This window comes from Nilaparvata lugens, chromosome 1, assembly GCF_014356525.2.
Source record: "Nilaparvata lugens isolate BPH chromosome 1, ASM1435652v1, whole genome shotgun sequence".
NCBI classification, from domain to species: domain Eukaryota; kingdom Metazoa; phylum Arthropoda; class Insecta; order Hemiptera; family Delphacidae; genus Nilaparvata; species Nilaparvata lugens.
Genome location: NC_052504.1, coordinates 8,611,659 through 8,624,941, shown reverse-complemented (window position 1 = coordinate 8,624,941; position 13,283 = coordinate 8,611,659). Strand labels below are relative to the sequence as shown.

Sequence of the window (13,283 nt, the reverse complement as noted above, 5' to 3'; positions counted from 1 at the left end):
GCCAATTATCATATTGCAGAAGGCTTTTATTCGGGTTATCTGTGGTGAAAGTATACATGCTCACTCTTACCCCCTTTCCAGAGAATCATCTACATTGCCTCTGCATCATTTTTTGTATTCAAAAGTTCTTTCCATGTTCTTTAGGCTAAGTGGCAATCAAGGTGCGGATGTTGCTTATAATACAAGAGTTAACACTAGAGGGTTAATAATTCCACCCAGATCATATCGCAGTCTCTTTCAAAAGGGCTTAATTTTCTTGGGTCCTGAATTTTTCAATAGTCTGCCCGTCGAGATTAGATATTCAAATAATCTTAAATCTTACAAATCTAAATTACACCTATGGTCGATGGATCATTCTCCGGTTGAGATAAATGAGCTTTTTATCATTCTTAGATGAATCAGACTAGATATTATCTAACCTTCTTCTAAGTGCGTGCAGCCATGAAGCTGAATTCTTTCTCACACATCAGTATCAGAGAACAAGTCATGTATAGTCCGGTATCAGTGAATGTGCTTGCAATCCAGAGAAGCTCAGAGAAGAAAAATATGAAACAGGAAGATTTATTGGAATTTATAGATATTTTCAATGATCTTTCTCTGTGTTCGTTGTAGAATAATAGAATACACTGCATGTATCACTGTCATAGTGAGGTCCACGTTATAATGGCAATGGAGAAAGATAGGAGAACAATGTTGCCGAACCTCAGCCTTGTCAATGCCTTCTATAGAAAGTAGCTGATACAGGTTTATTGATGTACTATAAACTTTTAATTCTCCTTTAAAATAATCAATTATATTTTATTGAAATTATATCTTTCAATAATTTCATAATGAATTTTTATAATTAAGATGAAATATTTTGCTAACTGATTATCAATTCTACATTGTTGAGAGACGATCTGGCAACAAAGCGAGAAAGAGATAGCGCTATCCGCTTTGTTGAATGATAGACAAGGATAGCATTACCATTGCTAATCAACCACTGCCATTATAACGTGGACCTCACTAAAGTAGTCAGTTATTCTCACTGAACGGAACTGCCCGCACTGTCCAGTAGCAGTTATCACTCAGAACGTAACTGCTTTAATGAAAACGTTACTGACACTTGCGTATTATGATGCAGTTTTCTCTAGAGAGATATAAGGATTTGTTTTGGATATTGATAATATTTCCTCGTTCCTCCACAAGATGGATGTTGATTCTTTACTCTTTACTGCATCAACTCCTAGATGTTTACTTCTTTCCAAATATTGTCTTTTCAAATTCATGTACCTTTTAAATAATTTGATTGTATGGTAAGATATGTTGTGGTATTTCTCCATAATTTGAAGAATAAAAAGGGTGGCTACCAACAGATTGCAAAAAATTTAGGCCTACCTTTTTTTACCTTTGAACGTAAAAACGTAAGGATAAATTAATAATACACCTCACATTTTTATACATTGGTCGCGTTTAACGCCACTGATCGGTGAGTGAACGTGGCACTGAACGAAGCCATGGGGTTTGGTCTAACTGATAAGAGAAAAAAAATTATATATGTCGGGTTCATTCACTGATCAGCTCATTGTAATTGTCTACCAAAAATACTTTCTGAACTTAAACAGACGGCTGAATACGAGGTGGTTTACAAAATTAATGGACGCCATTATGATGTGTCCGTTCTGGACTTGGTAGGCCTACCCTCCATAATAATTTATTTTAATTTGAGAGCAGAGAAATGCATGATTTCATAAATTGTTCGCGGAGACATAATATGAAAATGACTTAAAATCGTCAAAATTGTATAAAGGAATTTTTCGTTTTTAGGAGGTCTGTCTCTTCTAATATTGAAATACAGATTTGGCTGTTATAAAGACACAGCCAGGTCCAATACAGCGGGACTAACATTTGAAATAAGAGAATCCAAACCTATTATTAACATTATCTTCCAAAGCATCTAAAACAACTCCAATCACTCGATGATTTTCCATTTTTAATTTATTATGAGCTTACAAATGAAGAAGGTTAGATTCTAGTTTTGTTTACTAATATCAGCAGCAGAGGAAATATTAGCTGTCAGTCATGAGTAACCGTTCTGCACCACATTTCTGTTCTGTGATCACTGATGACTGATCTGTGATCAGGTTTTTTACTGAGCATAAAAAAGCACAATGAAATTGATCAGTGGCAAATGCACCCATTTATATTTTTCCCAAACTATTATTCACTAATAAAAAATGAAATATGAGTTTTACTAGCAAACGACAATATCATGGTAGTTATAATATTGGGAGCTTCCTTGAATCAGAAAGAACAGAAGTAGTATGCCTATCTACTGACGAGAGAGGAGACATTTCAGGCTGTCATAATATAGTTCTACCTTTTGCTAACAGTCTATCTTGAATCCCTTTCCACTACCAACAGATGAATAATACATGCACTTGATGCATACCCTATAGCTATATGATTTTACAGTGTTGTCATATTGACTCACAGTCAAAGCATGAACGGCTGACCGTTCCAGCTCTTCACTTGGACAGTCACTCTCCCACAGGTCTCACATGCTCAGAAAAAAGTATTGACTTCTTCATTATTATAATGATATCAGATATATAAAAAAGTTGAGTAACATTAAGTTTCTCCAAAGGAAACTCTTAGAACTTTGCTCCAACTTGGTAAGTCTTTTGAAGCTCAAATTTATAAAATTTACTCTTGTATATTGAAATGCTAGGCTAGGTACCATACATTTGAGATGAGCAAAATATGGAAAATCAAAATGAAGCTTCTAAATTTATCATTTTGAAGAAACAGCTGTGATGGGGGAGAATAGTAATTATAACTTTCATTTTCAATTGCATACAATCAAACATTTTAATGATTGGAGTGTCTAATTGTTTAGCCTATTGTAAGATAGATTATTGTACCAGAATGTTTTATTGTAGCCTAGCCTATACAATCTTTGTAGATAATGCTCATAACAAAAGTAGGGTCTAACTGCCCCACCAAGGAGGAATGTAAAGTCTATTCTTGCAAATGCTTTGATATACAAAAACAACATTATCTGAAAAATATGGATAGAGCAGGTTATCTAGCATAGATTTTGATACACAAATATATCTCCACCAACATTCTTGTGTCAGCAATATGTTGCTTTCAAAACATTGAAAAACATAAATAGGCTATTAATATATCAAATATTCAATTTTTTTCCAATCACTACCGTTGAACCAATCTAACCAAACCTGCCAATTATGAGGTAGGCTACTGCAGGTTTGTCAAACATGTTTGTACAAGCATTTTGTGCCTTCCCAGTGATGTTTATTTCCCAATGATGTCTACCAGTATATGATGTTTTTATTCTCTTTGCTTTTCCATTTCAGGTTAAATTCATCATTACAATTTGTAACTTTCCAGTGATTTTCATTTTTTTGTACTTGTGGTTTATTTTATGTTGGAAACTGCTGTCAAACAGCTGTTTTTCACTTGAAGCCTTTCATGTAAGCTTACCTTCAGTATCATTGGTGGCTGGCCCAACCAAACCAAGCCTAACACCAAGTCTATCCTACCAAACCAAGCCTCACCTTACCTAATCATGCCTGACTGAGTCCAACCAAGCCTAACCTGATAAACCTGAACGATTCTTATTCAAATAGGACCTAATCAAACCAACCTCAATCCAAACTAATTTAACATTATCCAATAGATCAAATCGAATCAGAGACCCAATTCACACAGAAGTGGCTTGTGCAACACACATTTTTTCACCTGTTTATATAAACATATGGTCCAATGCTCTAAGGTCTATCTATGGATTCTCCTATCTACATGAATTAGTCACTCAGTCAGCATCAAAGAGTTTTATTTGCTAAAGCTAAACAAATATAAAATTATTGTGGCTTCAAGTTTTTGTGGGTCGATAGAACTGGCAACATCAAGATGAGTAAAGTTGAGGGCTCTGTGATTCATACTATCAAATCTGATAGCGACCTTGCTAAACTGTCAGTGTCGGTTGCGAACATTGAACCAGGTAATTCCGTCAAGTAGATATGATTACAAATCGACAAACTGTTATTACTATTATTCCATTTTATCTACACTACCATTGCTGCTGTGTTTGATTATTGCTAGTTACTTTTATTGCATCAATAATGGATTGTACTCCTATTGTCTTGTAAAATGTCCTTATTGTATCATTCGTATTTTTGTCTCTCACTCTCTATTGTGCCCTTGTCTGGTCTGAGTTATTAATGAATGGTGGATGATTGTAGTGTTTCAAATTTAATATATCAGAATATGGGAGGGTTGCGTACAAAGTCTCAATCACTTTATCAGTCCGTCTCAGCTGAGTGCTTCAATTTTATCACCTTATCAGAGACATGGCTTAATGATGAGATAAATGATGGGGAGCTGTTTGATGCTCGTTATCAGGTTTTTAGAAGCGATAGAGATAGCTCCGTGTCAGGTAAACATTGGGGGGGAGGGGACTTTTTGCTGCTAATGTTAGATGGCCTACACAGCTTATCTTTAGCAAAGCCGCAGTCAAGTACGAAGCCTTACTGATTAAAACTACTATCACTATCCTTTTTTGTGTTGTTTACTTCTCACCTAATGCTGGAGTGACCGATTATGATAAGTTTTTTGATGATGTGGAAGGGTTTCATAATGTTTGTTCATCTCTTTTAGTTGTTGGTGATTTCAATATCAGCGAAATTTCTGGTACCTAGTACATATGATTTTATAAATGGTTCGATTAAATGTAGAAAATAAGATAATTTCATGTCTTTCTTTGATGTGAAATCGTTTAATAATATTTCAAATTCCAGTTTTAGAACATTAGACCTAGTTCTTGGTAATTTTCCCATCACAGTTTTGCACAATGATGATCCTTTGCTTCCTGAAGACGTTCATCATCCTTGTCTTTCTATAAATTTCATCATGAGAAGTTGTACATCACCTGAGCCTGTTTATAATCCTTACTATAATTTCAAAAAAACCAATTTCCTTCAGCTGTACCAAACACTTTTTAATTCAGATTGGGACAGATTATATAAATTTCAAGACATTGATAATACTGTTGATTATTTCTATGAGATAATATACAATGCTTTCTCTATGCATGTTCCCAAGTGTAAAAGAATTATTAAATCCAAGTACCTACCCTGTCTGGTTTACTAGGGATATCATTCAAATGATCAAACAGAAAAAGAAATGTGCACGAATAATGGCATACTCTAGGTATTATCGTTATCAATCTGAGATCAATTATAAAGTTAAAAATTGCAGAATGTTACAAAGATTATATAGCTGATCTGCAGAATAATTTGAATTCGAACATAAAGCATTTTTGGAATTATATTTCTAGTAAACGAGAATCTAGAGTGATGAATGATTGTTTTGAATTAAATGGTTGTAAATACACTGGCTCAGACGTATCTCAGGCATTTGCAGATTACTTTTCATCGATCTATGCTAGTATAAAAAGGGACAGTGATTTTTCCGGGAATGATCTACCTCACCTTGATACCAATAGACCCACTTATAACATTTATACGCTGATTATCCCTTCCATTTCAGATGATTGGGTCAGCTCTGTGGTTGATAAGCTAAAAGCAACTCCCTCAGCTGGTCCTGACGGTGTCCCTGCCTATATTATTAAGGGTTGTAAGGATATTCTATTGAAACCTTTACAATATATTTTCAATCTCTCTTTAAAAACCAATAAATATCCTACTAGATGGAAAAATGCCTGTATAACGCCCATTCATTAATCTGGCAAACCCAATTTAATATCTAATTTTCGGCCTATTTCTATATTGGATGCTCCTGACAAAGTATTTGAATCTATTTTATATAATATAGTATTCAATCATGTAAAACACGTCATATCACCTTTCCAACATGGTTTCATGCCCCAAAGGTCTACTGTAAGTAATCTGTTAACATTTACTCAATTTGTCTCTTCTAAATTAGATAGTCAGGATCGGGTAGACGTGATTTATCTCGATCTCAGTAAAGCTTTCTATTCAGTTAATTTTGAAGTTTTATTGGAAAAGTTAGTTACATATGGGTTTTCAACTGATTTGATCAAATTTTTCCGCAGCTACCTATTTGATAGATTTTCACACATACATTTCAATAGCTACAAATCTGCTGACTATGCAAATACATCAGGGGTCCCTCAGGGATCGAATCTTGGGCCTCTTTTATTTTTACTCTTAATAAACGATCTTCCCAATTGCATTATTGCATCTAAGATCCTAGTGTTTGCAGATGATGTAAAATTGTATAAATTAATAAGGAGTGTTGAAGATTGTGCTCAGTTACAACAGGATCTTGATAGAGTCCATCTATGGTGTCATAGAAATAAACTCAAATTAAATATCTCAAAAACCAAGTTTATGGTTTACACGAGACAGAGGAATTATGATCGTTACGCTTACTCATTAGCAGGCATCAATCTAGAGTATGTCAATAGCATTCGAGATCTTGGAGTGTTGATGGACTCGACTCTTGATTTTAAAGACCAATTTAATCACGTTTTTAGCAGTGCTAATAGGCTACTTGGTTTTATAATTCATAATTCAAAACCTTTTACTAGTTGTGATGTAAGTATAAAACTGTTTAATGTACTGGTACGGAGTAAACTTGAGTATGCATCTATGGTGTGGGGTCCTGCTAATGTAACTGATAGCTACGAAATTGAGAAGATTCAAAATAGATTTCTAAGACACCTTTTCATCAAGAAATTCCGTATCTTCTGTCCATTCAATTTCCCAACTAGTGAATTGAGATCCTTATTCAATATCCAGTCATTGCAGGTGCAGAGATCATTATTGTTATTATATAGCCCTATTGTTGTTATAGAGCCCTATTGTTGTTATATAATATTTTAAATCATAATTCCATTAACATATTTTATCAGCCTAATTAATTTCAGTGTACCATATGCAAGACCTAGAAGGAAAATATTGTTCAAGATTCCCTTTGCTAGAACAAACCATCATTACAACTCATTTCTTTATAAAACCTTATGTCTGTTTAATAGCTTGAATGAACACATTGATCCGTTTTCAAACTCATTCAATGAATATAAGAAACATTGTGAACTGAATCTATCATAAGACACTCGTTTTTGAGATGAATTGTTTTGTAAACTCTGGCTGGAACTCTCCTAGTTTAAGACTTTTCTTTTTCTGTTTACTTAGCTTTTTTTCTTTTATTAGTTATTATATTCTTCCCTGTAATCTTTAAATTGTTTTTTTTTTTTAATTGTATTTTCCTCTAGAATCTTTGGAAAGGATTGTTTTACCTTCTTTCTTTTCACATTTTTCTTTATAATAATGAAATTATTCGATTTTTCTGAGTAAATGCTTTTTGCTTTCTTTTCACATTTTTCTTTATATGAATGTAATTAATTTGATTATTTCAACTGTGTAAATGCTGTTGCTTTCTTTTCTTTATTTACTATATTTCAAAATGTATATAAGTTAAATTGTGTAAATAAGGCTCTTTATGGATCTTTGTGAGCCTTTGTATGTAAAGAAAATGAATGAATAAAATAAAATAGAATAAAAAATATGCAAACAGAAGTGGCTTGTAATTCTGTGTTCTTATCCAATCGACCCCAACCCAAACTAGCATGTAATAGAATTGGACTCAACACGAGCTTTATTCGACATTAAATATGTGTCTTAGTAACAGAGATAACAGATTATAAATATTACAGCTGTTTTATCATCACAATCTTCCCTTCTTAATATCAATCGGCACTCGTGGGGTATGGGGCTAGCTGGCAAAGTGAGACTGTCGATTCTCTGCCGTCGTTGTGGCGAACAAACGCATATTCAGGGTTACTCTCGATTAATTCAACTTTTTCAACTTGCGATTCTTGTTTTGAGTTTTTTGTCATCTTCTTCAACCATACTGGTCCAGGTGTCAATAGCCAGGTTGGTAATGGTTTTCCATTACTTGAGTTTCTTGCATGTAAAAACATCCGCTCATGTGGTGTGCAGTTGGTGCTTGTGCATAATAGGGAACGAATAGAGTTAAGGGCATCGGGGAGAACTTGTTCCCAGTGACTGTTGTTCAAACCTCTCGATTTTAGGGCTAGCATCACACTTTTCCATATAACTCCATTGTACCGTTCGACTTGCCCATTACCGGCTGGATTATAGGGCGATGTTCTGCTGCTGGCAATTCCTTTTGATAGTAGGAAATTTTTCAAAGCTGATGACATAAACGATGTTCCTCTATCGGAATGTATGTAAGACGGTACACCAAAAAGAGAGAATAGTGATGTAAGGTGTTTTATTACTGTATTAGTAGTCATGTCAGGACAGGGGAAGGCAAATGGGAATCTGGAATATTCGTCTATAAGAACTAAAATATACTAACTTGTTCCTTGAACTTGATTGTAGTGGGCCTTTGAAATCCATATTAAGACGTTCAAATGGTCGAGTTGCTTTGATAAGGCGGCCAATTCCTTTGGCATAGCGTGGTTTCATTTCAGAACATGTAATACATTTGGAACATACTTCTTTTACATCATCTATTGAATATGGTAAGTTCTTTGTTTTGGTCCAATGATGGAGTTGAGTAACTCCTGGATGACACAGGTCCTCATGAATTTTTATCAGTTTCTTTATATCTGTATGGCATCCAACAGTGGCACAGACTCTTGATAGTGTATCTGCTGGTATATTCTCTTTTCCAACTCTATAAATTATATTGAACTTATATTCTGACAATTCAAGGCGCCATCGTTGGATTTTGTCATTCTTAATCTTGCTGGTTTGTTTATTACTAAACATGAATGAAACTGATTTCTGGTCTGTGATAAGTGTAAATTCTCGTCCAAGTAAGTAATGTCGCCATTTCCTGATTGATTCCACAATGGCATAAGCTTCTTTTTCCACTGCAGAGTGCCTAGTTTCAGATGTGGAAAGAGTTCTTGAGAAAAACGCCACTGGTCTCTCATTCTGTGTTAATACTGCTCCAATAGCGTAATCTGAGGCATCAGTTTCCAAAGTGAACGGGACTTTTTCATCAATGTGCACTAGAACTGCAGATCCTATTTCTTTCTTTAATGATTCAAATATATTTCTGCATTCTTCATTCAACGGGAAGTGAGTATTATGCACAAGTGGATGGATCTTTTTTGAAAATTCTTTTATCCATTTGGAGTAGTGTGCAAGCATTCCAAGGACACGCTTCAATTCTTTCTGATTTTTTGGAGCTGGTAAGTCAAGGAGTGGTTTCAATCGATCTGGATTGGGCTTAATCATACCCTGACCAATTTCGAATCCCAGAAAGGTTAAATTCTCCATAGATATTTTACACTTTTCTTCCTTCATTAATCGTGAGGCCATATTTTTCTGTTGCTCTCCAGAAATTTTCTAAATTTTCATCATGTTCTTCTTGGGTCCTTCCGCATACAATAATATCATCTAAATAGGCATAACATGATGTCAAATTTTCTTGTTCTATGATTTGATCAATCACTTTCTGGAAAGCAGCTACTCCATTCGTGACTCCGAATGGAATTCTTTTGAATTGATACAGTTTGTGTCCAACTTCAAATGCGGTGAAATGCCTTTCCTCAGGCAAGATTGGTATCTGGTGATAGGTAGATTTCAGGTCAATAGATGAGAATATTTTATATTGCGCTACCTTATTGACTAATTCTTCCATTAGTGGTAGTGGATAGGCATCCAAATTCGTGAATTTGTTGATGGTCTGTGAATAGTCAATCACCATACGTTTCTTTTGGTTCTCTCTTGAAGTAACAAATGCTTGAGCTCTCCAAGAAGAATGACTATTTTCTATAATATCAGCATCTTTAAGCCGTTTGACTTCATTCATCATAAACAAGTAATCCTCTTCTGAATGTCGTCTCGATTTAGTTATTATAGGCCGACAGTCCGGTTGAAGATCACGAAACAATGAGACAGGTTCTACTGTAGCTTGGGCTAGAGCACACTTATTAATTTCATAAGTAGGCCTTCTTGCGTCATTGTCTTCATTCAGTTGTAGTGCTGCTTTAGATCCACCGAAATCAAAAGTGATGGATGAAAAGTTCTTTAGAAAATCGTGTCCCAAAATTACACTAGCGCAACATTTGTTCAATACGATCAAAGGAAAATCATTATATTCTTTGTTCTGGAAATATATTTCACTCAAAGCGCACTCAGTTGTTTTAGTGTTGCAGGCACTTGAAGCAAATGTAATCAAATTGGAATATGGCATAGTTTTCATCTTCGATTGTACTACTAGTTTCTTATCTATAAAACTTGCTGTGCTCCCAGTGTCTAATAGTGCCAATGTATCAATCCCATTAACACGTATAGGAACAAGACATTTTGAGAGGTCAGTGCTGGTATTTGCTGCTGAAATTACTGTGGCAGATACCATTTGGTTTTTTTTATCGTTTCGTGCTCTGCATACTTTTTAAAAATGGCATATTCGATTACAAGTTAGGCATGGTTGTCCTTTTGCTGGGCATTGGCTATTATCAGTATGATTATTATAGCCACAAAATCTGCATTGAATCTTCTTTTGGTAAGAATTACGGACTAAAGTCGTTTTCTCGGTATTTTTATTCTCGTTTGCTAGGACTGTGTTAACATATTCTGAACTGGTTTCGTATTCTTTAGCAATGTTTTCAGCATTCTCTAACATTCGTGCTTGTGAGATAGCGTCTTGCAATGTTAGCGATTTCATTTCGAAAAGATGTTGTCTGATTTTCGATGATTCTAATCCAGAGATGAACGCGTCTTGGATATATTCACTTTTGTTATCATCAGCCGTGACTGCTTGAAAGTTACATGGTAAACTTAGCCGTTTTAGTTTATTATAGAATTGATCAATTGATTCTCCATGGGTTTGTTTTGCTTTAGATAAGCAGTAACGTGCATGTACTACATTTTGAGGTTTTATAAAGCTTTCTTCAAGAGTTGTTATAGCTTCTTCAAATGATATACAATTGCAAATACTTTCAAAAATACTTGGTGACACATAATTGATCAAAACATTCAATTCATCCTTTTTCGGGATTGAACTGTTTTTTAAGAAGTTTAAAAATGTTACCTTCCAATGTCTCCACGTTTTCGGTGCTTCATCTGAATCTTGGTCAATCGATAAAACTGTTGGTTTCAGTATTTTTCCAAGCATTTGGTTTTGCGAATCGTTTTCTCCTTCACTGACTAAATCTTGACATTTACTCGTTTTTCTTTCCGGACCCATTTATTTTATTTTTAATGTCGAATAAATTGTAATAGAATTGGACTCAACACGAGCTTTATTCGACATTAAATATGTGTCTTAGTAACAGAGATAACAGATTATAAATATTACAGCTGTTTTATCATCACATAGCATAACCAATCTTGAACTAATCTAACATTATCCAATAGATCAAATCGAATTAGAGACCCAATTCACACAGAAGTGGCTTGTGCAACACACATTTTTTTACCCTTGTATATAAACATATGGTCTAATGCAAACAGAACTGGCTTGGTGCCTTTACACTTCTGTTTGCAGTGGCATAGAAGTGATAGAAGTCCACCCCACATCCTTGCCATATACTACTTTTGCGAACTTCACCTTACCTGAGGCTGGCCACCAACAATACGGCAGTCATGTTAAGTGGGCATAACTTTGTATGGGCCTAAGTTTTATGTGTCTCTAGCAAAGGCTGCAAGGAATGAACAGCTATCTTTGAATTGACTAAACAGTTTCTAACATGAATTGAACAGAGTCACCAATAACAACAAATAATTCACTAGAAAAAAAATGATATTATAACAGCAATAATTCAACCCCAGAGCAGTGAAGAAATAAAGTAGTTCACAGACAAAAAACTTGACTTCGAAATCAAGCAGCTATTAATTACCTGTAGCCTTTTCTCAAAGACTCAAGAAACTTGTATGCACATAAGTGTACTTAACATGCCTACTGTATCCTTAGTGGGTAGCCTAACCAGGAACATTAGAAGCAGAAAATAAATTTAAAAAAAACAAGATAATCTAAGCTTGTTCTATTTTCTTTCTAATCCAAGCTTACCAAGCCTAACTCACCCAAACAAACCTAAATTTACCCAATAAAGCTTAACCTCACCTAACAAAGCTTGAGTTTTATTTTCTTGATAGTTGGGAATAACTTCTACAAAGAAGTACCTATTCAGAGTGTGGGGACTCTGCCTGATAGAGTGGTATTGTTTTCTGCACTAAAAACTCCACCTCCAACCTGTCATATTCCAGTGTTGAACTCTCATGCTTGTTTATACACACCATGTGAGAGTCAAAATAAGACTGATTAACTCATGGAAATTATATTTTGACTGCTCCCTGTCACTGTTGTATGCAAATCAAGCTGTATTTTATATCACTCCACACTGGGCAGCACTTATTGACATTTATGCCTAAATCTCATGCCTAACCCATTCCAATGAAGCCTAACCCAATCAATCCAGACCAAACAACATTTGTTCACACCCAATTAAGCCTAACCTAACACCTAACCTAACCTAACTGATAAGATTGGTCCAACCAAGCCTCACCTTACCTGACCAAGCCTAACTTTACCTTACCAAGATTAATTCTACTTAGGGGTGAGATAGTGAACTATTAGATTACTGTAGTCTAAATGATTTGATCTTATGAGAGATTTTGTATTAGATTTGATCTTATCCAACTGAATAATATTGTCAGTATAAGACATTCAGGACATGATGGTATGACTCAAACTTATAAATCCACTATTTTGACACTGATAAACACCGGGGTTCCGCAGGGGTCGAACCTGGGGCCAGTCTTGTTTCCACCATATGTAAATGATTCACCTGAGAATGTCACTACAGGAAATATATGGCTTTTTGTAGACGATATCAGCCACTTTATACAGGACCAAAATAAACACAGTCTCCAATTTAAAGCACAATCCAGTTTAAATGAAGTGAGTAAATGGTGTTATGTATATAAATTATTGCTAGACAAAAGGAAAACCAAAATTCTGCAGTTTTACAATAAGAAAACATATGAAAGTACTCCTTTCCCCAGATTGGAGGGATCTAGTGTGAGTGTAGTGGAGAGTACAAAATACTTGGGCATATCTATATCAGACAACCTGGACTGGTGACTGCACATTGAGAACTTATCAACAGGACTGACAGCTATTCGCTATATGATGCACCATCTTCAACCACTCCTAGATAGAGAAGTACTCATGAATGTTTACTACAGCTGTTTTCACAGTAGGCTATAATAATAAATTACGGTGTACTATTCTGGGGAAACAGTCAACAA

General features: G+C 35.0%; 1 protein-coding gene across 1 annotated transcript in view; it reads left to right on the top strand.

The window, feature by feature from the left end:
* The first annotated feature begins 2,590 nt into the window (after positions 1 to 2,590).
* LOC111051317 overlaps positions 2,591 to 13,283 on the top strand; it is a 93,504-nt gene continuing 82,811 nt past the window's right edge. Inside the window, exon 1 of the mRNA XM_039429479.1 lies at positions 2,591 to 2,654. The gene's annotated coding sequence lies outside the window, so the exon portion shown is untranslated. The remainder of the gene's footprint in view (positions 2,655 to 13,283) is intronic.